At 44.0% G+C, this 26,108-nt stretch overlaps 1 pseudogene; it reads right to left on the reverse strand.

Annotated features, from left to right (window-relative positions):
• Positions 1-12,643, reverse strand: part of LOC132491623 (serine/threonine-protein kinase 33-like) — a 48,278-nt pseudogene extending 35,635 nt beyond the window's left edge.
• Between the last annotated feature and the right edge of the window lie 13,465 nt (positions 12,644-26,108).

Genomic DNA, 26,108 nt, shown 5'->3' on the forward strand with positions numbered 1-26,108 from the left:
GGCCGCTGGGCCTGCGCATCCGGAGCCTGTGCTCCGCAACGGGAGAGGCCACAACAGTGAGAGGCCCACATACCGCAAAAAAAAAAAAAAAAAACCACACTTCTTCCTATATGTTATACAGTTCTGATCACAACTTAGAATTTTTTTCACTTACATTTCTGATTGGTTATTGTGAATCTGGATAAAAGATGTTATTTTATATAATTTATTTTGTAATTAGCCTCTTTACCAAATTAATTCTGTGTTTTATTAAATCTTAAGTTCTCTAAGAATTTAATAATGTCATCTATAAGGAAAAAAAGATATTTATCTTCTTTTTCATATTCTGTTTATTTTGCTTTTGTGCATTAGCTAAATGTTTCTAAACATTATTGAGAAGTAGTGGTCATAGTATACATTCCTATCTTGGTCCTGATTTTAGTGGAAACGACTTCAGTAATTCACTGTTTAGCATATAATTTGCTGTGGTCTTTTCCATTTTTAAATAATGTTTTTCTATTTTACATTATGTGTAGTTATGGTCTCAGAATGATGCAGAAAGTAAAGTGCTAATTACAATTTGTAGAAGGGTCCAGTATTGAACTAGAGCCAAATATTTGATTCCTCTGTTTCTATTAAAATAAACTTCCTTTAAGGCAGTGGCTCTCAAAAATTTTTAATAATTTCTTTTTTTAGCATCTTTATTGGAGTATAATTGCTCTACAATGGTGTGTTAGTTTCTGCTTTATAACAAAGTTAATCAGCCATACATATACAATTTTTAGTAATTTTGACATCACATTTCAGTCTCTGTTTTTCCCATATATAATTGTGACACAATGTTTACCTTTTTATGTATGAGACAATCTGATGTTTTCTATTCTATTTTTCGTTTAAAATATATTGGTTGAGACCTACTTAATTGATTTTGTGATCCATTAATGGCTTGCAATCCATTATTGGAAACATTCCTTCCTAAGGTAATAGGTGTCTCTTTTCTAGCCCTTGGGCTGAGAAAATGTCCTAGGGGTAATAATTCAGTGAAACACAGGGAATAGTTGAGGATACATTTGTTAGTACTTCAAAATGCTATCCTTTCATGTGTTTGTGGGCAATCTGTATATCTTCTTTGGAGAAATGTCTATTTAGTTCTTCTGTCCATTTTTGGATTGGGTTGTTTGTTTTTTTGATATTGAGCTGCGTGAGTTCCTTGTATATTTTGGAGATTAATCCTTTGTCAGTTTCATTGCAGCACTATTTACAATAGCCAGGACATGGAAGCAACCTAAGTGTCCATCGACAGGTGAATGGATAAAGAAGATGTGGCACATATATATAATAGAATATTACTCAACCATAAAAAGAAATGAAATTGAGTTATTTGTAGTAGGTGGGTGGACCTAGAGTCTGTCATACAGAGTGAAGTAAGTCAGAAAGAGAAAAACAAATACCGTATGCTAATACATATATATATATATGGAATCAAAAAAAAAGGTTCTGAGGAACTTAGGGGCAGGACAGGAATAAAGATGCAGTTGTAGAGAATGGAGTTGAGGCCACAGGGAGGGGAAAAGGTAAGCTGGGATGAAGTGAGAGAATAGCATGGACTTAGATAGCTAGTGGGAAGCAGCCGCATAGCACAGGGAGATCAGCTCAGTGCTTTGTGGAAGGGGTGGAATAGGGAGGGTGGGAGGGAGATGCAAGAGGGAGGAGATATAGGGATATATGTATATGTATAGCTGATTCACTTTGTTATACAGTAGAAACTAACACACCATTGTAAAGCAATTATACTCCAATAAAGATGTTAAAAAGAAAAAATACTATCTTGCTGCACTATTTAAAAATTAGAAAAGTTCAGAGGTTTTTGAAAATGTGAAATTATTAGGCTTAATCACACTTGATGGCTCAGTTTCTTGAGCGAGTTGAAACATTTTTACTGAACTAATGACTATTTATTTACAAATTATAATTTTTCATATGGCATTGTGAAAACATTTTTCAGATTAAGTAATAAAAAATGGTCAATAATAGCTGTATTAGTCAACTATTGATGTGATAATACTGCATAACGAACAACTCCAGAATCTCAATTGTGTATAACAACAAACATTAATTTCCTCACCCACAGATCTGCAGGTTAGTTGGAATGGTTCAACTTTAGGCTAAGAGTTGGGTTCAAGTCTGTTCCTTGTTTTGGACATCACAGAGAGCAGCTGCAAATCACCTGTTTTCCTCATGGAAGATGGCAGAAGTGCAAGACAGGGAAGCAAACTTATGAGAGGTCATTAAAGGCCTCTGCTCTGAAATGCCACACTGTTGTTTTGTCGACATTCCATTGGCCAAAGCAAGTCACATGGCTGAGCCCACCATCAATGGGATGGAGAGGTAAACTGTGGAGTCTGTTGACAGGATGAGGGAGAAAGAAAGAACTCTGAGCCAGTAATTCACCCTCCTACAATAGGCAACAGTTCCAGAACCATGTCTATTCTGTTCACTTATATCTGTAGTCATAATAGTCACTGCTCAAAATAAGAAGTAAATTGGCCCTTTATTTCATTATGAGAAAATTTAATTCCTTGATATGAGATACTGCTTTTTGAAAAAGGGTTACATCTGCATTGTACAAGCAATTGTTTTCCAGTATATTTATTGAACATTTAAAAAATAAGTAAGTTTTAAATATTTATGCAAGGTAGCCAGGGAAATGTTTCCTTTGGATAGTTTGTATATTGCATTTTTGTAGCCTCAGTGCATGCTGCATTTCTAGTAATAAATATCCAACCATAGATGAAATCAGAAAAATTTAACGACTCTCACATAGGAAAAAAGAAGGCCTCTTTCCTAATTCCCTTTATGATGAAGTTCTTACTTTAACTACACCATTTCTTTCCCTGTGGGGCCACACAGTTTTTTAATTAATAGAAGCTCTAAAATTGTGAAAATTAACTTCTCCTGCTTTGATTCCTGTCCTGAATGCAGTTGTAGAAAGATTTCTCAGTGTAATGAACAATGTGTAAGTCAATAAATGGAGCTGAATGATGGGAGAAGCCAGTAAGAAGTCGATTCTGTTCCCTCTTCAATGCTCTCTATCAGGGGTTGGCAGAACCATGGCTCGTGGACCAAATGTGGCCAACCATGTGTTTTTGTAAGTGAAGTCTTATTGAAACACAACTATTGGCATTCACTTCAATGTTGTCTATGACTGCTTTTGTGAGACATTGGCAGGGTTGAGTACTTTTGACAAAGACCATATGGCCCACAAAGGCTAAGATATTTGCTCTCTGGTCCTGTACAGAAAAATTTGCCAACTCCTACTCTATATAGTATTATAGTTAAAAGAACAGTTTTTAAAATGTAAATATTACAAAATATAAATGCTTTTGATTTCTTAAACAAAATACATATTTTTTTCACATCTTTCTTGGATTATAATTGCTTTACAATGTTGTGTTAGTTTCTGCTGTATAACAAAGTGAATCAGCTATAAGTATACATATATCCCCATATCCCCTCCCTCTTGAGCCTCCCTCCCACCCTCCCTATTCCACCCCTCTAGGTCACCACAAAGCATTGAGTTGATCTCCCTGTGCTATGCAGCAGCTTCCCACTAGCTATCTATTTTACATTTGGTAGTGTATATACGTCAATGCTAGTCTCTCATTTCATCCCAGCTTCCCCTTCTACATCTCCGTCTTTATTCCTGCCCTGCCACTAGGTTCATCAGTACCATTTTTTTAGATTCCATATATAAAATGCATACTTTTCACCCTTGCATCCACTGAGATTCTGATATTTGTAAGGAATATCTGACAACCCTTTTTTAGGGTAGATGAATAGAAGTCAGCATGGGTGAGGTCACGCTGCAGTAACAAACAACTGTGTTAACACAGTAGGTTTGTTTTCTACTCCTGCTGAGTACTCATCATGGGGCAGCAGGGTTCATCCAGGATCCAGACTGTTGGAGCAGCCACTATCTGGAGAGCTTCTGGTCACCTTTGCTGAGGCAAAAGGAGTGTGGTTACTTGTGCACTGGGTGTTAAAGTTTCCATCCAGAAGTGGCACACATCACTTTTCTCAGGCCAAAGCAACTCATATTGCTATATCTAATCTCAAGGGATTGGGGAAGTGCAATCCTATCATACACCCAGGAAAGAGAGAGAAATACTTGGTAGGTAGCACCAGTGACTGCTACTGTATGAACCAAACAATGGTCATTTCAGAAAGTGGTTTCTTTACAGTAGGAAAGTGGCTACTAGCTTCATGGGCAGCAAAGGCCTAATGTCTCTGAGGTAGAGGTTTGCAAGGAAATGGCGGGGGCGGGGCGGGGGTGGTGGTGAGTAACATAAATTCCTTTTTACTTCCTTTCTCTGCTCTTCTGTTCCAGGGCTTCACCTATGCTCTGGTTAATGTAAATTTTGTCTGGAGAACATTGGATTATTAATTTCCTTTGTTTCCAGTTTTATAGCACCTTTGCATCTTTTGGCTGTCATAACTTTTTTAAAAAATTAATTAATTAATTTTATTTTTGGCTGAGTTGGGTCTTCATTGCTGCGTGTGGGCTTTCTGTAGTTGTGGCAAGCAGGGGCTACTCCTCATTGCAGTGCGCGGGCTTCTCATTGTGGTGGCTTCTCTTGTTGCAGAGCACGGGCTCCAGGCGCGTGGACTGCAGTAGTTGTGGCTCACGGGCTTCAGTAGTTGTGGCCCGCTGGCTCTAGAGTGCAGGCTCAGTAGTTGTGGCACGTGGGCTTAGTTGCTCCGCTGCATGTGGGATCTTCCCGGACCAGGGCTCGAACCCATGTCCCCTGCGTTGGCAGGTGGATTCCTAACCACTGCGCAACCAGGGAAGCCCCGTTATAAGTATTTGATATGCTGTTGGGACATTGAGATCTGGAGTCACTAGCTGGCCTGCACTTACCTTGAAAACTTTGCTACTCTTTTTAAACTCTACACTGTGTCAAACAAAAACATTTTAAAGTATATGAAAAAGCAAGCCAACGAAACCCACCACCTAGTGGCTAATTTTCAAACTGGTACTGGAAATGAAGCTATTTATTTTTTAACCTCAAAGTATCGTTCAGGGACAGAGGTAAAGCATCAAAATTGCCAAAAATTGAACACAAGTAAATTTGGTGTTTCAATTACTTAGAACTTTATTTTTTTCATTTTTGTTTTTTTTTTTGCGGTATGTGGGCCTCTCCCCTTGCGGAGCACAGGCTCCAGACGCGCAGGCTCAGCGGCCATGGCTCACGGGCCTAGCCGCTCTGCGGCATGTGGTATCTTCCCAGACCGGGGCACGAACCCGTGTCCCCTGCATCAGCAGGTGGACTCTCAACCACTGCGCCACCAGGGAAGCCTGGGACTTCTGTTTTGAAGAAGGTACTTTGTTTTCTCTTCCTTAACCTTTTAAATGGTTCCAGAGAGAACAGCCCTGTGTGGCATAATGAACACATCCAAGACAGTTTTCGAGGGAAAGGGATCCAGCCCAGTGTCTCAGTCTAGAAGAGGATGTCAAAAGGATCTGAGGTTACCTTGACCATTTTCTGTTGAGAGTCCATGGAAAGAGGCTGACGGGAACTGAAATGCCTATGTTTGGGGGGTTTGTGTGCCAGTTATAGATAATTGGGTTTTATTGAACCTGGTTTCTAGAAAGTTCCATGTGACATTTATGTTCAATTTCTCCTTTTCTTGATGATGGAATTAACATCTGAGTCCCAAGGGGATAAACCATGCCAGGTCCAGACAAGTCAGAACCCATTAGAGGAAACTAAGATTCTAACATGAGGAATCAGGACTAAACTGGACTATGAGCCCCGGGAGGCCACAAGTTTTTGATGGTTTTGTTCAAGGTGAACAAACAGTGCCGGGCACATGGTAGGAACCCAAACATTCTGAATAAATAAGTCTCCAAGTCCAGAGGCAAGATTGAATTTGGAATTAAAGAGCCAGGAGATCACTGACAGGCAGGGATGAGATTTGGAGGAGAGAAAGTAGGTGAAAGACAGAGAAATTCAGAGTATTTCCTGTGGCTGAATGGGGTGTCGGCAGCTCGCCTGAGTGTTGTGTGTCCTTGGCTCAAAGATGTGTCAGGTTGGTTTCAAAGGCCAGAGGTAAGGCAGACAAAGCAGGTTTTCAAAAACCTGAAGTGAAATGGATTTTATTTTGAGAATTTATACATTAGGAGTAAGCAGCATTGATGTAATGGGTTTTTTAATATCACACCTTCATTTTTTTAAACAAACAAGTACATGTTTAATTCATAAATGGAGATGGCTCGGCCCTTGCAGGAGCTCAGTGAAGGAGCTTCTCCAGGAAGAGAATAAAGAAGAAAGGAAATGGAGATCCTACTCTGGCCCCATTTCTGATGACTGATCTGCAGTTTTTACTGACATTAGCAATTGTTATTGTCTCTTTGCATAATCTGCCGGTATGCATTTCTTCATTTCAACAGCTATGTCTTTAATCCCTGTGTTTATGCTGCCAGAGAATTCAGCACACTTCATTTTATCTGCAGTTAAAAACCTACAGGTTCAAAGGACTATCATATACCAATATCTAATCCTTGAGGGAGGTATTATCCTTTTTTAGTGGTCAGCAGGGATGAGAAAGGTTACGTGACTTTAGTTCTCATGGAAAGTCGTGAAGCTGTGGCTTGAACCCTAAACTTTTACAATTCAGTATTGTTTCCACGGTGCTAACAGCCATGACACTCCCCAGTGGAGGAAGACTCCTGGGTTAGCCCCTGAAGACCACATTGCACAGCCTGGGCGAGCCATCCAGGGCAGGGCTCAGTTCCTGGAGTGCACAGAGGTGAGTGCCTCACCGGTAACCTCTGCTTTTCTCTTGCTGCTGTAACAGTGAGGTGTCTATTGGGAGACTGCTGTTCTGTGGTCTGAGGAACAGCAGCAAAGTTTATCTAAAGGGAGCCACTGAGAGGAAAGTAGGGATAGTCTAGCAATAGCTATGAATATGGCTTCATGATGAAGGCTTTGGTGACTGAATTGGTATGTTTAGTCTTTTTGTTTTTCTCACTCTTGAGAAAAGCTGAAGAAAAAATGATGCAAGATGAGATCCTAAGTGTACAGGAGATGCTGAGAACTTATCTAAAAATGATCCTGGGACTTCTCTGGTGGTGCAGTGGTTAAGAATCTGCCTGCCAATGCGGGGGACATGGGTTCGAGCCCTGGTCCGGGAAAATCCCATGTGCCGTGGAGCAGCTAAGCCCATGCACCACAACTACTGAGCCTACACTCTAGAGCCCGCGAGCCACAACTACTGAGCCCACATGTCACAACTACTGAAGCCTGTGCGCCTAGAGCCCCTGCTCTGCAACAAAGAGAAGTCACCGCAATGAGAAGCCCATGCACAGCAATGAAGACACAACGCAGCCAAAAATAAATAAATTTACTAAAAAAATAAATAAAATAAATAAATAAAAATGATCCTGACCAGCGTGACCTCAGGGGTGCCCATTTAATGCAGTATATCGAGACAGCAGCTATGGGACAATCTTTCCTGGTAGGGGATACATTAAAAATTAAAAAAAAAATTTTCGTGGGTGTTTAATTTGACCTGCTTCTGGTGATTCTGAGCTGTTGAATGGTAAGGTGGAAATGCAGAAGATTCTCAGAGTACCTTCAGGGGCTTAAACATCCTGAGATGTGTAAGTGGCCAGGGACCACTTCCTCCTGGGTAGATGTAATTGTATTTGGGCTCACTTTTTAAGAAGCTTCCTTCCGTTGTCTGTTTTAAAATTTATGGTGGGGGACAAAATAATCTAGTCTGATACTTTCCTGGGTGTCTGATGCCCCACTGATTTGGAGGTGTACCCTTCACTGGGCAAGGCCTGGAAGGGTTCACCTGTCTGCCCTTTGGAGCTGTGGGCAGAGAGCCTGTTTCTTCAGGGAAGAAGGAGGAAAAAAGGCGCACCTTGGGGCTCCGGAAACCTGGTGGGCAGAGCCACATGAAAGAGTACTCAGTGACAACTACTCTGTGGCTGTTTCCCAGAGAATTCTGATGTGTTGTGGAAATCGATCATTGGAAAATGACTGTTGCCATGGATACTTACTGGTTAATCTATCCAGTAAGCTACCTGTTTACAGGAACCACCTTTCTCTCGTCCTGTCCACGTGGTTCAGCTGGCCCTGCCCACCTGGACACACCTGATTATCCCAGTGTCAACATCTGACTAAGCCGGACCAATGAATTTTTTCCTGGTGTTTCCTGACTCTGAACTAGAGGGAACATCTGGTCACTCTCTCTCTTAGGTTGCTGAAGTGGCCAAATGGAAAGCTCAGAAGCTGTTGGCAGCCCCCTTATCCTCTCCATGGAAAGAGCAGGCCATCAACAAGAAAGATACACATGCCGAGAGAACGGAAGACTGTGTGGCTTTGCAGGGCCTGATCCTAGTCCTCCGGAGGTCCAGACACATTCTCCTGTCCTAGACATCTATGAGATCATCTATGATCTTTCTAGTAAGTCCCTGTATTTGCTTAGACCAGTTGGGTTGGGTTTCTGGCTGTTGTCAACCATGGGCTTTGGGGTTTTAGTGGCTTTTCATGAGAAATAAAGAGGAGAACCACAGAAGAAGGTAAGCTCCCGAGTCTAAGAGTGTGGTTCGAGCTACTCCTCCATGCCTTTAATGTGGCTGTACATCCAGGAACATGAGATGTGTTTGTTGGGTAACTTACCACAGGGCCTCTGGTTAGCGCAGGCCTTCCAGAAACTTCCTGGCTCCATGTAGTTGAACCTGTACTTGAGGACGATTCCAAATGTGTCACCTGGCAAAAGTGATGTGGAAGCAGAGTCAAAGTGTAAAAGACATGGGTGCAGGGTGTGGTTTTCCCTAAAATACACCTTCCCTGCTTCTAGAACCCCAGACTTTAAGCTGGGAACCTAGTGGCCAAGCATAAAGACTTCATTTTCCAACCTCCCTTGTTGGTTATATGAGCAGAATGGTTGTATGGAAGCTTCTAGCAATCTTCTTTAAAAGGCAGGCAACTAGCACTCTCTGTCTCCCTATTCTTTGTCCCTTCTCCACCTAGCTCTGGGGAATGTGGTTGTGACAGCCAGTGCTTTAGCTGCCCCGGTGGACCGTGAGGATGAGGCCAGGCCATGAAGATGGCAGAGTGGTGAGCTGGGTCCTTGAGGACAACATGAGCAGAGCCCCTGTACCAGCCTGTGCTGTCTACCTCTGGAGCTTTACTTGAGGGATAATTACATTTTTATCTCACTTTAGCCATTGTTCATTTGGGATTCTATTACTTGAAATGTTACACAACCCTAACTGATGGTAGATACTGAGCAGTGAACACTCTTCTCCTATTTCCAGAATTGATGGGTGATCCATGGGAGTTATATGCAGTAGGGGAGCAGTGTAAGAGTGATAGTTCTCCCCAAATATATCTCTGGATTTTAAAGAATATGAATTCAGGACAGTGGCTGACTATGGTCATGAATTGAATAAAGCATTTTCCTCTATTATTCTCACCCATTTCCTGCTTTTAGAGGGCAATTGGATGAACTCTTTAGAGTTTGAATAGCTTTAGAAAAAACTCCTGGTGATTTTATTGACTCAGTGCCCTTCACATAGACAGCCATACTCGAAGCCGCTAGGCTTCCATTTTTAATGGCCATGACCCATTTTAAAAAGGGAAGGCCTTTGAGAAAAAAGCTGTCCAAACTGCCTGGGCTTCCTTATAAATGAATCAACACAGGCAGGGCTCTCTCCATTAAGGCAACATACAACCGCAATAAAATAGGGTGAAAACACTTTTAAGCTATAAAATAATATACAAATGGAAGGTATGATTATGATTAAGATTATGATTATGATTATTATTGGGCATTCCTGTTATTAATATCGTCTATGGAATTATTGACAAAATCATTCAACTTGAAGATAGGGGGTTTGATTTTTATTTAATTAAATTAATTAATTAATTAATTAATTTTTTGTTTTATTTTTGGCTGTGTTGTGTCTTCGTTGCTTTGCACGGGCTTTCTCTAGTTGTGGTGAGCGGGGGCTACTCTTCGTTGTGGTGCGCGGGCTTCTCATTGCGGTGGCTTCTCTTGTTGCGGAGCACGGGCTCTAGGCTTCAGGAGTGTGGCATGTGGGCTCAGTAGTTGTGGCACATGGGCTTAGCTGCTCTGTGGCACGTGGGACCTTCCCAGACCAGGGCTTGAGCCCATGTCCCCTGCATTGGCAGGCAGATTCCTCCCTGCACCACTAGGGAAGTCCCAAAGTGTGATTGGGTCCGTTCTTCAGAGAGTCTAGCTGTGTGTGACAGACTTTACAGTTTGCCAAACATGTTCCCTTCATTGTCATTCTTTTGTTTAATCCTCTTAACAATTTTCATTGCAAAAGAACAGAGGTTCAGAAAGCTTAAGAAATTTGCTGAAGCTCAAGCCCCATGGTTGGGATGGCTGTGATTGCACTTGGACGTGAAGTCTGGGAGTGAGGGGTAGGTGGGAAGAGGGAGGGAGGAGACCTGCAGGCTTTCCAGGGGTGGGTGGCATGGGCAGCCCGCCCTCAGACAGCAGGTACAGTCCATCCCACCGAGCCCGAATGGGCCTTTTCAGCCTGAAGCCACATTTCCACCCGGTTTGCCTGGACACACCCCTCTCCTCTGAGGGCACTTTGCGTCCTGACCAACCCCTGGCATTCTGGGCACATCTGCAGAGCTTGCAGGCAGAGCGTCTCCAGGCAGCTAAAGTGCAGCCGCCTCTTAGCAGATGCTGGTTAATAAAAGGCTTTGTTCTCCAGGTTCTTCTATTTTCAGCCACTGAATACAATTTATAAAGAAAAAAACCACACACACCCCCCCAGCCCTTATCAGATCTCTTATAATTATAGAATAAGGTGCCTGCCAACTCCCAGGGAGCTGGTTTCCATGGCGATGACAAACTATTATATTCTAAAGGCCAAGCTAGAGCTCCGCCCCCTCGTCCTCCAGTGCTGTGTGTCTTGTTATTGCAGTGTTCCAAAATAAATTTGCTGCCTAATCGTAAATCCCATATAATTAGAGATGAGCTGATCGTTGCCTCGCTACCTCTGTGCGGCCCACTCATCATGCCAGCAGTTTCTGGAACAGAGACGCTGACGGACTGTTTGATGTCAGAACAGACCTTCCCCCACCCCCCGCCAGGAAATGGGTGCAGCATAAATCCATGTATGGCTGGATTTGGTTCTCCACCCGGAAAGGCACTCCGAGCTCTGTGAGCTGTCCCCGTGCTTCAGCAGATGAGAGAGAGACCATGTAGTTAGTGGCTGGGCTGCCAGATTGGAGACTCTCTTCAGCTCACCATGAAGGGTGGCAGAGAAACCTCTTTGGAGGTGACAGAGAGCCCCAACTCTCATACTTTTTGGCCACCTGCTGTGACCAGGGCACAACACTTGACCATGTGACATTTGGCAGGAATGAAGTTTTCCCTACTCTCCCTCCTATTTCCTGCCCTGCTCCCTAGCTCCTTCGTAGACTGGAGTTTGCTTTTAGCACAGTTTATGTCTTGGGTTTGTATGTTTTGTTCTTGTTCATGAGTGATCATTGTCTAGGTTTCAGCAGGTGGGGACCCCGGCAGGCATTGTTCTCAGCGCTGGGAGAACAGTGACAAACAAGAGAAGTTCTCAGGAAAGTTGACTCTCCCGGGGGAAGACAATAAAAGACCACAAAGGGAACAGGATAATTTCAGATGAGAGCTGCGAGGGAAATAAAACAGGGTTGATGTGTTAGAATGTGTTTGGGGTTTGGGGGGCTCATTTAATATCTGAACAGAGACCTGGGGGACAAGAAGATCAATTGCAGTTCACCTGTTCAGGAAGCCTCATCCACTACATTTAGCCTAAATGCCCATCATGTCCAACCTAAGTTGCTACATGACTTGGTGCCACTGCTTCCAGGTGATTCTTTGCTGGCTCTCTCCCCTGTGCCCCTCCTGAGTTGCTCTCTGCTCTCCTCCATCCAGGTGTCTGCTGGTTATCTTTAGAGCCACCGGCGGGTTCTCTGGTACCTGTGTGGTCTCAGCCAGTGCTCAGCACGAGACTGGAGCATGGCAGGTGGCAATTGGTCAGGTTGAGCCTTCCCCGGCTCCCTCCCTGGGGGATCTCTTGGGGCGGGACTGGCTCCCCCTACAAAGACTGCAGGTGCCACCGGGTGGCCCCCTGCAGAGAGTTGCCCTCTCTGGGTCCAGGTATGGACTCTCTCCCCTTGTTCCTCTAGGGTCAGGGCTTACAACAGCTCCCCACCATTGCGGGTCCAAGGAGACCTCGCCACCCTTGTGGTTTCTTACATCTGCCATCACCTGTGCAAACCGCGCAGTTGATAAACCTTTCTCTCCTCCCTTGAGCAGGTTGGCTTCTGCCTTCTTGGCCCCGATTCTGCCTCCCCTTCCCCACCCCTTATCCCAGCCTCCTTTCTAACATTTCTCTAATTGCTCACCCACTACCCAAGATGTTTCCTGTTCCCCTCTGCCTGTTTTTAATCCTGCTCATTCAAGGACCAGCTGAAGTCTCACCTCCTCCAGATGCCACCTCCGACCCGCCTTCACTTCTCCAAGAATCAGCCCCCAGGAGCTTAGCAGCTACTTCCTTGTTCCCTCCCTGTTTCCTGTCTGTGGGTTTTACTTCTCCAGCTAGACTTTCATCTTCTGCCAAGGACAGAACCATGTCAGGATGCCCTTCTTCAAGACTCACAGAGTGCCAGGTGCATCTTTCTGCTTGAGGAATTCTCCCTGGGGGCTGTGTTAGTCTGCTGCTGCCTGGGCCCCGCCTCAGTGTGGTGGGTTGTCAGCTTTTGAGTGTCAGGGCAGGGAAATGGATTTAGCTGTTTCATCTGGTGTCCTGCTGGGTGGGATCTTGGAGAAATAGCACTACCTGGGGGTTGCACTTTTTAAAAAATTTCCTAAGACATGCTAGGTAATTCCAAATATTCATCTGTTTTCCTCCTGAAAATAGTAAATGAAACAAAAGCATGAAAGCTGTTTAGGAAAATTCATTGCAAACCCTGTCTACAGAGAAAGGAGCAATTAATAGGGTGAAGAAGAGTGGGACTGGAAATCCCAGAATGAAAGTGTGCATGGGAACTGGGTAGTGGGGACAATGAGGAAGTGAAGATAAAGAAATGCTTCCAAGAGATCATAATACCCGGTAGCAGGACCACATAGGGCTTGCATTCAATATTTTTAGACTCTTTAGAGCCCCAGGAGGTGTCAATGAAATCAACAGATTTTTGTTGCTTCTTTGGACTGAGTAAAAAATGTGATGCTGTTTTTTTTAAAGTGCTACTAGAGAATAATCTTTTGAAAAAGCAATACTTAGAGGGTTGCCCAGGATTAAAGTCAGGGGAGAAAAAACAAAAGACAAAACCCCCAAATCCATTCAGATCAACAAGGAGTATAGCTTCCCAGCATGCTAATACATGGATTTAAAAAAAAATTAATTGACACAGTTGTCTGTTAATTGACTTTTGGGAATACCTTTGCTGCTTTATTATGGTAAGGAGCTTTGCAGCATTCTGTCCTGTTCTGATACCTGCCCTGCACTTGGGTTATCTAAAGCAAAGTGGGATTAATTTCTCTGGCCTCTGGCAGCCAGGACAATTTGAGGTTTTGCTGGGGTGGGTCCGGTCACTACAGGTTGAGCTATAAAAGCAGTCTCCAGTGTGATTTTGCTCTAGGTGACATACAGCAGAGCTTGAATGATTTGTTCATCAGGATTAAAAATGGTGATTTGGTGATATTTCCTTTTATGAAAGGCAGGCACTTTGTTTGGTGGTCCTTCCAGGTAGAAGGTCTTGTTCAGATAAGATTCTTGGATTTAATTCTGGATTTCCTTCCATGGGGTGTGGGGAGGAAGGCAGGACTGATTTGAGACTTCCATAACAGTGTAGCACATGAGAAGGGGAAAGAGAACTCTCCCACTTCAACCTAGAACAGCACACAGCTCTGGCCCTCTGAGTCCTCCGTGGGCCAACAAAGATGCCTGGGTGGGCCGCCGTGTCCAGAGGACACATAAGTATCCGTCAAGAGCAGAGTGCCATTTGGTAAAGGAATGATACAGAGGGATTGGTGCTCCGTAACAAGATGGTGCTTGTATGGCAAGGATGAGGTGCCTCTGATGGAAGGGGTTGGAGCAGCAGCAGAAGATAAAAATGGCAGATGCCATGTGACATCTCAGATGTGACCTCTCAGCCTCATGCTCCAAGAACTGATAAGACATAATCTCTGGAATTCCCCAGAAGTACTTGGAGTTGGAGGACTCTATGAGCGACTGAGACCTATATTAGCAGATGGGATCAGGTGCCAGAGAAACATGGATGACAAGCACAGTTAGGAAAATTAGAATGGGGAGATACTTGACCAATTGGAGATATGATAATAACGGGTTTAGATTTTGCTTGCTGATTTTGAAGTAACTTGGACATCCAAGTGAAATGGTCTGTTGTGTTCCTCAGCACAGAGGGCATGATTGAATATTTGGAGTTTTAAAATTACATATTTCCTTCAGAAGGGAGACCCTTTAAACATAAATCAGACATTTACACATTAGTATAAACAAAAGTTCTGCAAATAGGTTTTGGTAGGAAGGTAAAAATAAAGAGTCATATATAAACACTATTGGAAAAGTGGTTATCACTGAGTAGAAAAATTCAGCCACAGAGGGAGCCTGAAGTAGGCAAGTCTATCTTCATGATAAAGCCCTGGGCCTGCTCTGCTGTGGGCAGTTATCTCTCCATCAGGATTACTCTTAATTTTATTTCCAAGCTTATAGGAAAACAAATCTATCCAAATGTATCTCCCTTAGACTCATATTTTATTATTATTATCATTCTACTTTTGGTTTCAATATATTATTCTTTTTTACATTATATCTTTATTTGCTTTACTGAAGTATAGTTTATATATCATAAACTTTACTCATTTATTTTATTTTTTAAATTATTTATTTATTTTTACTTTTTTTTTTTTTTTTTTTTTTTGCAGTACACAGGGCTCTCACTGTTGTGGCCTCTCCCGTTGCGGAGCACAGGCTCCGGACGCGCAGGCTAAGCGGCCATGGTTCACGGGCCCAGCCGCTCCGCGGCATGTGGGATCTTCCCAGACCGGGGCACGAACCCGTGTCCCTTGCATCAGCAGGCGGACTCACAACCACTGCGCCACCAGGGAAGCCCATAAACTTTACTCATTTTAAGTGTTCAAGACACTGATTTTTAGTAAGCTTACTAAGTTGTACAACTATCACCAGAATCCAGTTTTAGAACATTTTTATTACCCCTATGAGATAACTCATGCCCATTTAATGCTAATCCCCATTCCCAGGATTATTTTTGTGTGTGTGCAAAAAGGAGTTTCAAGACATGTTTCAGGTTCTTCAGAGAAGAGAGTATCAGAGATTACCCTTGAATGTTGGAGTTTGAGTCCTAATCCTACCTCTTAAACTAAGTACTGGTGAGTTGTTTTTTTTTTTTAACTATTTTGAACATCAGTTGCTCATCTGAAAAGTATGATTAGTAATATCTAACTTGTAGAAGTTTTCAGATGATTAGAGCTAATATACATAAATGGCTTGACATATAGTAGGTGTTCAAATTATGAAATTATCTTATCATGAATACACAGATGCTTGCAAACAATAGAAATTGATTGGGCACAGGGACTGAACTACGGGGTTCATTATTTTCTATTTTGTAATTTAATCAGTGAGACGGGGTAGGGAGGAGAAAACACAATTTATTTGTCATAGATATTGGCTGTTTTGTAAAATCAAATGCATTTTAAAAAATCTTAATTTCTTTTGATTTGCTCAAAAGTTTTCACTCTTAAAACTACACAGAGGTTTTCTTTCCAAACGTCTTGAGTCCCCCTGATCTCACCCCAACTCAACCCTGTGTTCTACGCCTCTGTCTTGCTTTCTTCTGAAATGGATTTGAAAAAAATAAGACCCTGGCTTTAGCTCTTCAGAGCCTGTTAGTGATTTTCTCTTCCGGTATGAAATTTAAGATCCATAAAATTCAGTTGCCGTTTCCTGTGGATATTCCGTTTTTATGTTCCGATTTCATATTTATTGCCATGTGAGTCAAGATCGCAATAAGTTGCTCCATTGCCTTGTATTATCGATATAGTGCCAACCATTTATGTGGGGCTGGTTAGCTACTGGCTGAGTGCCAGTTGCTCGTTACCTAGAAAACTAAACATGGCCACCAGGGGGCACCTTTCTCCCAGAGTCCAGTCCAGGGTCCTAATTTGGAAAAGGTGAGAGAGGGCCAGGGGTGAGGCTGCTTCAGCCTTGCTCCTCTCCTACCTCGAGGGATGCCACAGGTGAGGAGAATTCTTTTTTTTTTTTTTTTTTTTTCTTTTTGCGGTATGCGGGCCTCTCACTGTTGTGGCCTCTCCCGTTGCGGAGCACAGGCTCCGGATGCGCAGGCCCAGAGGCCATGGCTCACGGGCCCAGCCGCTCCGCGGCATATGGGATCCTCCCAGACCGGGGCACGAACCCGTATCCCCTGCATCGGCAGGCGGACTCTCAACCACTGCGCCACCAGGGAGGCCCGAGGAGAATTCTTATGCCCAAACTCTCCCACTTGAGCCAACCCCCACACTGGGACAGCTTCCCAAGTGGGCAGGGGATGAATGGGACCCCCTTGCCAACTTTGAATTTCGGGGTCCCTCCATGGTTGCTTCTGGGGAAGGGTTTTTCTATTTGCTTCTTCAGAATCACTAGAAGGTGCTTATTAAAGATACAGGTTCTTGGATTTCGTTCTCGAGACAAAGTGAATCAAAATCTCTAAGGATGGGGTTCAGAAGTCGTGGCTCTGTACATGATTTGAATGCACACCAGTTAGAGCCCTGAAAAGGTAGGCTGTTCTTGGAAAAACCTTTTTAAAAAATCAGGCTTTTCCCTTCTAAACCAAAACCCAAACCAAAGCAGAAGTCTTCAGAGAATATGCCATCACCCTAAGTCTCCATGTTCACCTTGGTCCCCGCCGTGGCAGAGAACAATGCTTCCATGTCTGCCTGAATTTGAGGGGCCCTCCAGGACTACTTTGAATTTCAGAAGTGGGATGAAGAAAAACAGTGCTGAAATCATTATCAATGTTAAGTAGGAAATGTAACTACTATCTTTTAAAAAGAAATGGACTTTGTGGTATTAGTTACCTGTGGCAACCGTAACAAAGTACCACAAACTGGGTGCTTTTAAACAAGAGAAATGTATTCCCTCGGAATTCTGGAGGCTGGAAGTTGAAATCCAGGTGTCAGCAGGGTCAAGCTTGGCCCCTAGGGCTTTCCTCTCAGGCTCTGTGCCTTTCTCTTCGCTTCTGAATTGCCGGCAATCCTGGGCTCCTTGGTTTGCAGCCACATAATTTCAACCTCTGCCCCTATCATCACATGATCATCTTCTCCTGCGTGTCAATGTCTTCTTCTCTTCTTATAAGGACACAGCCACATTGGATTAGGGCTCACCCTAATGACCTTATATTAATTTGATTACATCTGCAAAGACCGTATTTCCAAATAAGGTCACATTCATAGGTACCCAGGGTTAGGATTTCAGTCTATTTTGGGGGAGACATAATTCTACATATGTTGTTTCCTACAACTGATCTATCATCCTTTTAAGTTTCCAGCCCACTGAGTCACAAGGAAAAACTAATTTAGTCTAATCCAGTAATATCAGTCCAATCAAATAATTTAAAATGGCCTATTCATTCTCTGTAGGTATGACTCACATAAATGCCCAGTCTTTCTTTTTCTTCTTCCTTCCTTCCTTTCTTTCATTCCTTTCCTCCCTCCCTCCTCCTTCCCTCCCTCCCTCCCCCCTCCCTCCCTTCCTTCCTTCCTTCTCCATAGCATGCTATCTGGAGCTGTAGGTGATTGGGGTATCTGACTTCATGGTCGTAGGGGAGGGGTCAGACTTACTCTTTCCCCGGCTCCTGGCTGATCTCTGCTGCAGGATGACTTCTCTGTTCTGCTCCAGCAATAGATCCCACTGAGTTAAGACAGGTATTATCTGACTTTTTGGGTGTTATCCGGCACCCTCCTCTGGTACCCCATAATTTTGGCCATTAGTCCCTGAAATTTAGAAATCTTCCTCATCATAAAGACCGGCTTTCAGGCTATTGTTTTATTAAAGAAACTGAGAAAATCAGCTTTGAGATTCCAAGTTGATCTATGGTCTTCTTGTTTCCAATAGCAGCCAACCTCTTCATCTCGTAGGCAATGACCCTGATGGTTTATTCTCTGTCTGCAAGGGAACAAGAAATAAGAGCACACAAAACCCATGTGGTGTGTTAATTATTACTGTGTAAAAAACCACCCCAAATTTGTGGCTTAAAACAAGGGTTGGCAAACTATGGCCCATGGCCCAAACCCGGCCCATGGCGTATTTTTGTATGACTTATGAGGTAGGAATGGTTTTATATATTTTATATATTTTACCTTTAAAGTGTTTAAAATACATAAAAAGAATATGTAACAGAGACCATATGTGGCCTCTAAAACCTAGAATATTTACTATCTTGCCCTTCATGGACAAAGTTTGCTGACCCTGGATTAAAACAGTAAGCATTTATTATTGCCCACAAGACTATGGTTCTTTAGCTCCCATAAAGAACCCATAGTCTGAAGGACAGACTCTTTCATGTCTGTGAGGTCAGCTGTGGGTCAGACAGGCAACTCTGCTGATCTTGCCTGGTCTTTCTCACATGGTTGGAGGTTGGCTGGCTGTAAGCTGATCTAGGCTGGCTTTGGCTGAGATAAATGGGCTGTGGTCTATGAGCTCTCTTATCCTCTATCAGGCTAGCCAGACCTTGTTTACTTGGCAGTGGTAATCTTCTGAAAGAGACCAGAAATGAGCAAGTTCTCATGAGGCCTAGACTTGGACTTGACACATTGTCACTCCTGCCACATTCTATTGGTCAGAAGTCCTGGCCCAGATCCAGGCTGGAGAAATAGACTCCATCTTGATAGAAGGAGCTGCAAAGGCACATGATAAAGGATGTGGGTACAGAAAGTGGTGAATAATTGAAGCCATTTCTGTAATCAAGCTACCACATATGGACTAGTATTTTCTTTCTTTTTTTTTTTTTAACTTTTCAACTTAATTTATAGGCAAAAAATATAAAAGTTTCATAATACATATGAAAGAACACTTTTATAGATTGCTGGTAAAACCTTATATTGGTACAACTTCAGGAAAATAGAAATTCTTATTAAATTAAAACCCAAATAAAATATGACTCAGAAATTTCAGTTTTAGGAAGTTACTCTACAGATAAACTTTCACATATGGTCAACAATATTCAATGCTGCTTTTTTTTTAACATCTTTATTGGAGTATAATTGCTTTACAATGGTGTGCTAGTTTCTGCTTTATAACAAAGTGAATCAGTTATACATATACATATGTCCCCATATCTCTCCCCTCTTGCGTCTCCCTCCCTCCCACCCTCCCTATCCCACCCCTCTAGGTGGTCACAAAGCACCAAGCTGATCTCCCTGTGCTATGTGGCTGCTTCCCACTAGCTATCTATTTTACGTTTGGTAGTGTATATATGTCCATGCCACTCTCTCACTTTGTCCCAGCTTACCCTTATTATTTTCTAAATATTCTTCTAGTAGCAAAAAATTACATTTATCTATCTTTCCCAAATATTCCTTGTGATCTCAAGACTCACCTGTGTAGAAGTAGGTTTGATTTGATTTAGAGCATGGTAGAAACTTGTGCACCTTCCTCATAGGACTTGTAGGTTCTAAAACTCTAGGATTAAGATTTTTAAAATTTTATGCTAAGGATGTTCTCTTTTACCTTCAGTAATGTCTTCTCTTTCCAGTCCAGATTCCCCCACCTGAAGGAGAGGAGGATTCGTTTAATATTGTTAGTTTTATAATTAACAATACTTAACAAATGTCCTATCCCTTCTGTTTATCTTTTCTGAAATCTGAGCTGGTTTGGGGAAGCCTCGAGAGACAATCACCAGATACCTATCACCCTCATGAAGTTGCTGTGAGGTACCTCTTCTCAGGAGATTTTTAAGAAAACTTCTAAATTGGTGCCCAGGAGGACCATCTAGAATTTCATCCCAGTCAACTACAAGATGAGTTTACCCCCAAACTTCCCTTAACCCAATTTTGAAACTCTGTGACTCATCTTTCCCTTTGTCTGGAGCCCCACAATTTTCGCTTGATGCTGTTTGAAGAGGGAAACTAAAACAAACCACAAGGAGTCAAAGCACTGAGTTTTGGAGCCAGAGGGAATGTCCAATCTTTCTCTGATACACGCACACTCTGATGCCTTGAAGAAGTGGCTGGCCAACCTCTTGGCTGTTTCCCATATCAGGGAGCTCACTACCTACTAAGACAGCTTTAATTAGACTAGGTTAACGTAGACTCTGCATATGGCTCCCAGATACCTGAAGAAATATCTAGGTCATGGTTGCCATTTTGTCTTTGAAACATGACTTAGAGGCCAGCATCTGGTTGGCAAAATAAAACTAAGCAAACCCAGGAAGCTGCCTGAGGGAATGGTGGCCCCTACTCAGTCAGAGAAATGCTGTGATCTTGAGCATTCTTTCTAAATTCCAGTCATAAAAATCAGGCCCTTACTGAAGCTCTAAAAATGAGGCCTGGGATGTAAATTCCTTGGTGGTTTCCCTAGAGGCTGACAGCTAGTGGAGGGAGTGAGGGGTGTGCTGAGGACAGAGACCTAGGTTTGTTTAGTGCACTACTGTGAGAGCAAGAGGGAGAGGCTGGGGCCAGAGAAAGAGAGCTCTGCTTGCTGGAAAGAGGCTTATGTGTGTGGAACAGGCTGCCTAAAATCATGTGGGTCCTGGTGGGTTTGAAAACTCTTTTCAAGGTTGCCGTGTGTGAGAGAAATTGCTGATTACCTACCCAATTACCCACTATCCAATGTTCCCTTCTTCCTTCCTAGCAGAACCCCGTTTTGTTTGGGGCAGCTCTGTGCCCAGCTATGAACGCTCATCTTCCCCAATTCCCTTGCAGCTAATGGTGACTATGTGATGTAGTGAGTGAGGGCCAGTGAGGTGTGAGAGGATGTCTGCTGGGAATGTGGGGGGAAGACTTTGCTTCCTGTTACACATTCTGCTACCCCCCATTTCCTTTTCCCTTCCTTCTTCCTTCTGCCTGCCCCGTGGAGGGGACACCAGGAGGTGCAGCATCTTTATGGCAACCACAGGCAATAGCATGGATGGAAATCGACACCCTCAGGATTCACCCCACAGCAGCTGTGCCAGCTCAGGACAGCATCCCTGGACTGTATCCCTGCTTTCTTTGTGAAAAATAAACCCCTGTGTGTTTAAGCCAACATCAGTTGGGCTTTTCTGTTACTTTCAGCCCAGTTCTCAGTGATGTAGAACTTATACAGTGTAACTCCTTGAAAGTTTTTCTCTCTTTGGGTGATACCTGAGGGTCAAGTGTTGGCATCAGGCCTGGGTGACCTCAGAGATAGTCTTCTTCACAGTGTTGCTGGGTGGAAACTAGAGACAAGACAAACAAGAACTGTTGTGTCTACGATCTGGGAGACTTCACCTGGGCAGGGGGAGCTGTGAGTTGGCATGCACGCACTGAGCCTACAGGATGAGTGTGGTGTGAAATGTTGGTGGGAAACCAAGGTGCTCTGTGCTACTGTATCAAGATGACCCCACACACCCAACTCCCATCCTTGGTGGCCATGCATGTCCCATGTGGGTGAGGGGGCAAAGGAAGCTGTGCCCTTGAGTGGCTGCTGGGTCTGCTGATGAACTGAAAAGACCATACCTGCTGTATTCCTGGTTCTGTTTCCTCCCACAAAACTGAGTGAACATGGTACAAGGTTGAAGTCTCTCTGTGTTTTGTGAGTCTGAATTGCCAACCCGGACCCATGACCACTTCTGGGCCAGACCAAGACCCTGCTGATTTCATTAAGACTAATTAGCCAGGGGCTTCCCTGGTGGCGCAGTGGTTGAGAGTCCACCTGCCGATGCAGGGGACACGGGTTCGTGCCCCGGTCCGGGAAGATCCCACATGCCGCGGAGCGGCTGGGCCCGTGAGCCATGGCCGCTTAGCCTGCGCGTCCGGAGCCTGTGCTCCGCAACGGGAGAGGCCACAGCAGTGAGAGGCCCGCGTACTGCAAAAAAAAAAAAAAAAAAAAAAAAAAATAGAGTTCAATAAGTGGTTACAAAAAAGAGAATGTTTACAAGAGCTCAGGTTTTGTCCCTTGATTAGTACCACTTGCATGAAGCTGGCAGAGCTGGGGCTCAAAGCCTGACCCCTTGACATTGAGCTTGTTCTGTGCCTGGCACTGTGCTCAGCATGAGGCATATTGGCCATGAATAAGACAGAACTTCAGCTTCTGTTTTCAAGGAGCTCAGGGTCTAGAGACAGTGGTGTTTAGGAAATGAGAATGTCATGGTTCCTAGTCCTTTACTACCTTAAACTGTTTGGATTTCCCTCTCCCTAGGAACAGGGAAATTGCCCAGGAATCTGAATAGATAGTCACCGTGACAAGATGGTGGAGGCTAGAGGCAAATCCAGGAGATCCAGCTTGTTGTTTTCCCATCTCTGCTGCATCCGTGTGTGCTGGCGAGGTTTTTTCCCTCACAGATTTATGTAACTTATCATCACAGTCATGTCTGTGTGTTTTGCTGATGCCATTTAAATTCTGTTACTATTTAATACCAAGAACATCAAAAAAGAACATTTTGAGGGACTTGAAAAATCCAATTGGTCTCTTAGTAATTTGATTTGTAGGAAATTGGAGAAGATCGTATTCTGAATAGAGTGCTTTTAAATGAATCATCATGGCTTTCCTGCACAGGCACTAGATGGGCTCAGATGGGGAGCCCTGCTAAATCTCTCATTAGGTGGAGGATGCAGTCTGTGTTGGTTAGGAAAGGCTCAGCTCCATGTGGCAGAAAACCCAAAATAATAACATCTTAAACAAGATGGATGCTATTTGTCCCTCATGAAAAAGAGCTCTGGAGGAGGCAGTTCGCGGCTGACAGGTGTCTTCATGGAATCACCAGGGATCCAGACTCCTTCCATCTCCTCGTTCTGCCACCCTTAGAACATGGCTTCCTCCTGATGGACAAAGAAGCCATTCAGACTCCACCATCACCACTTATGCCTGCATTCCAGGCACAGGCAGGGGGAAGGGATAAGAAGGGAGTACACTCTTCTTTTAGGGCATTTCCCAAGAGTCATAAATTATACTTTTGCTCACACACTATTGGTCAGCATGTAGTGACATGGCCACATCTATCTGCCAGGAAGGCTGGGTGGCTTATGAACAACAGAATTTTATTTCTCATGGTCTTGGAGGCTGGAAGTCTGAGACAGGGTACAAGCATGGTCAGGTTCTGGTGGGGACTTTCTTCCAGGTTCCCAGCTTCCTGTTGTGTCCTCACATGCAGGAGAGCAGAGAGGGGAAGCAAGGTCTCTCATGACTCTTACAAGGGCACTAATTCCATTCACAAGGGCTTCACCTTCATAACCTCATCTAATCCTAATTACTTTCCAAAGATTGTACCTCCTAATCCCATCACATGGAGAGGTAAGGTTTCAACATATACATGTTCAGAAGACACAAATATTCAGTCCATATCAGCTGGGAAATTTACTCTTTATTCCAGGTACCCAGGTACCCAGATAAAATAGGTGCTATGACTAGGGAACGAGGGGAGAATGGATACTGGGGCTTAGCCAGCAGGCTTTGCAACAAATTTTTTTGGAGACCTGACAATACCTCTTTCTCTGCCAGCAAAGGTTTATTTGTTTGAGAGGAATAGCAGGGACCAGCAGCAGAGAAATCCCTCGTGCAGATGGAACTGCAAAAAGGACACATGGGACTAGAGAAACAAAGAGACAGTTATGAAGTAGGGTGTAAGACAGAGTTGGAGAACCCTTGGAAATCATGGAGGGCTGCAGGTCAGCTCCTTCAGGTAACACCTGAAGATGCCAAGGGCCAGAGGGGTGAGTTGGCTGGTGTGTTGGGGTCACTAAGTTCACACTCTGGCTCCACAATTCACTAGAAGGACTCACAGGACTTGGAAAAACTATTATACTCATAGTTTCAGTCTATTACAGTGAAAGCATACAGATTAAAGTCAGCAAAAGAAGAAAAATAGACTCAGGATAGAGTCCAGGAAAAACCAGGTGTGAGCTTTTAGTTGTTGTGTCCTTGTGTGGTCAATGGACAGGGCTTCATTTGCCTGGCTACGAGATGTGACAACATACACAAAGTTTTGCTAACCAGGGATACTCACCTGAGCCTGGGTGTCCAGGGCTTCTACTGGGGAGTTAGTCCCATAGGCAGGCAGTGCCCACATGGCTGACCCCAGTTATTCAGTCTCCAGCCCACTTCTCAGGTCAAACTGATAAAGAGTGGTGAAGACCCCCACCGTAAATCACATTGTTAAAAAAACTCTCTGGTGTGGCCCCAGGCATTCAGACACACTCTTATCAAGCAGGACTGTCCCATGACTCAGAGGTTATCGCCCAGGAGCTGGTCAAGGGCCAGTCTTGAAGACCTTTACAATGTGCAGGGTTTGGGCAGCCCAGGCATGCTGAGCTAACCCCTTACTGCACACTTGCCCACAGTCATACGCCTATGGCAGAGCCAGGTCTAGAATATTCATCTCCTTGGAGGACAGTCAAGGGAGTTGACTTGCCCGTGGCAGAGGCAGGTCTAGAGTGCACATCTCCTGACCCGCATCCAGTACACCAGCAGGGTTGAAAGCATGATCGGGACAATCTCCATTCAAATTGGCTCTGACACTTAGTGGCTGTTTGGTTTACTCAGATTGCTTATCTGCAGATGTGAAGAGGAGAGAAACGCTACTCAGCATTTCTGTGAGGGCTAAATACATTCATTAACACAAGGTTCTCAGAACAGTGCCTGGCACATGATATGTGCTCAAACAAGTGAAAGCTAGTATTGTTATTACCATTCACATCACGTTGCTATTCCTCAGTCTCATCTTATGTATGCAGAAAGCCCCGGAGCTGGCTCAGAACCTGGCTGTTGACAAACACCTGCTTGGCCAAGGCAGGATCTCTTCCTGGAAGGTCAGCCACGGAACAGCAAGCTGCCCAGGACATTCCAGCCCTCTGCATCACTGAAGACTGAAGTCTCATCCATACCTGGCATTGCCCATGTTGCAAAGATTCCCTCAACATTCACTCTAATCCTGTTTTCTATAAGGTAAAGCTGCTGTGTACATTCTAAAAAATCTGTTTTTAAAGTGGGTGCTCCCTGATCTTTTCTCATTTTCAGAATCATCTCAGATAAACTTTTTCCTTCTGATGTGATCCTCTGCAATGCTTCAATGTTCTCTGGGTTTCTGTAGAGAAAGCATGCCTGATTAGTTTCTGTTGTTTGGTCAAACTCAGCCCCAAAGATAGGAGCAAAGGATTCTGGGATCCCTTCCCTTATTTGCCACTATCAGGCTTGCAATTCTGGGAAAGTCACTTCTCTGGGCTTCAGTTTGCTCATTCCTAAATTGAGGGGGAGGGGAGAGATGGATGCTAAAGGGTCTTCCTCTTCTGTGCTCAGATGCTGAATGTGAACATGCTTAATCTGTCTTGGGCCATTTGGTCATCACAAGTATACATAAATCATGTGTGTGTGTGTGCGCGCATGCACACACGTTCCTGGAAGACAGGGACACAGCAGGGACTCAGCTAATGCTGTTTATTCCCCCATGTTCTCTGTTGCTGAGCAATCCTGAATCACAGGCCTGTCAAAGGGGAGGCTGTTTGTGCTGGGGTAAGAAACTCTCAGCTGTGCTCCACCCCCTCTTTCCATGCTGTAAATGCCAATGCACTTGGAAGGGCTGGAGGAGAGAATCTCCAATTTTTTCAGAAGCTATGAAGTTGCCTTGGGACAAAGACCCTCAAGTTGGTGGGCATCCCTGTACAATCCTGACAATGAAAAGCTGCATTTTACCCAGGGCCATTAAACTGGATTTGCAAAGATGTGTGCTGGGTGGTGTTTAAGAAGAGAAGGACCCCAGAAAGGAGAAGACAAGACTCCCATTGGTGCCTTCCCTCTCCCTCCCTCTCTCCCAAGGCTGTTCTTTTCAGAACCCAGGCCCCTCCCCCACTGGCCTCCTAAATTCTAGAGGAAATGCCACCCCTAG

Source organism: Mesoplodon densirostris, chromosome 6, assembly GCF_025265405.1.
Source record: "Mesoplodon densirostris isolate mMesDen1 chromosome 6, mMesDen1 primary haplotype, whole genome shotgun sequence".
In the NCBI taxonomy this organism is placed as follows: domain Eukaryota; kingdom Metazoa; phylum Chordata; class Mammalia; order Artiodactyla; family Ziphiidae; genus Mesoplodon; species Mesoplodon densirostris.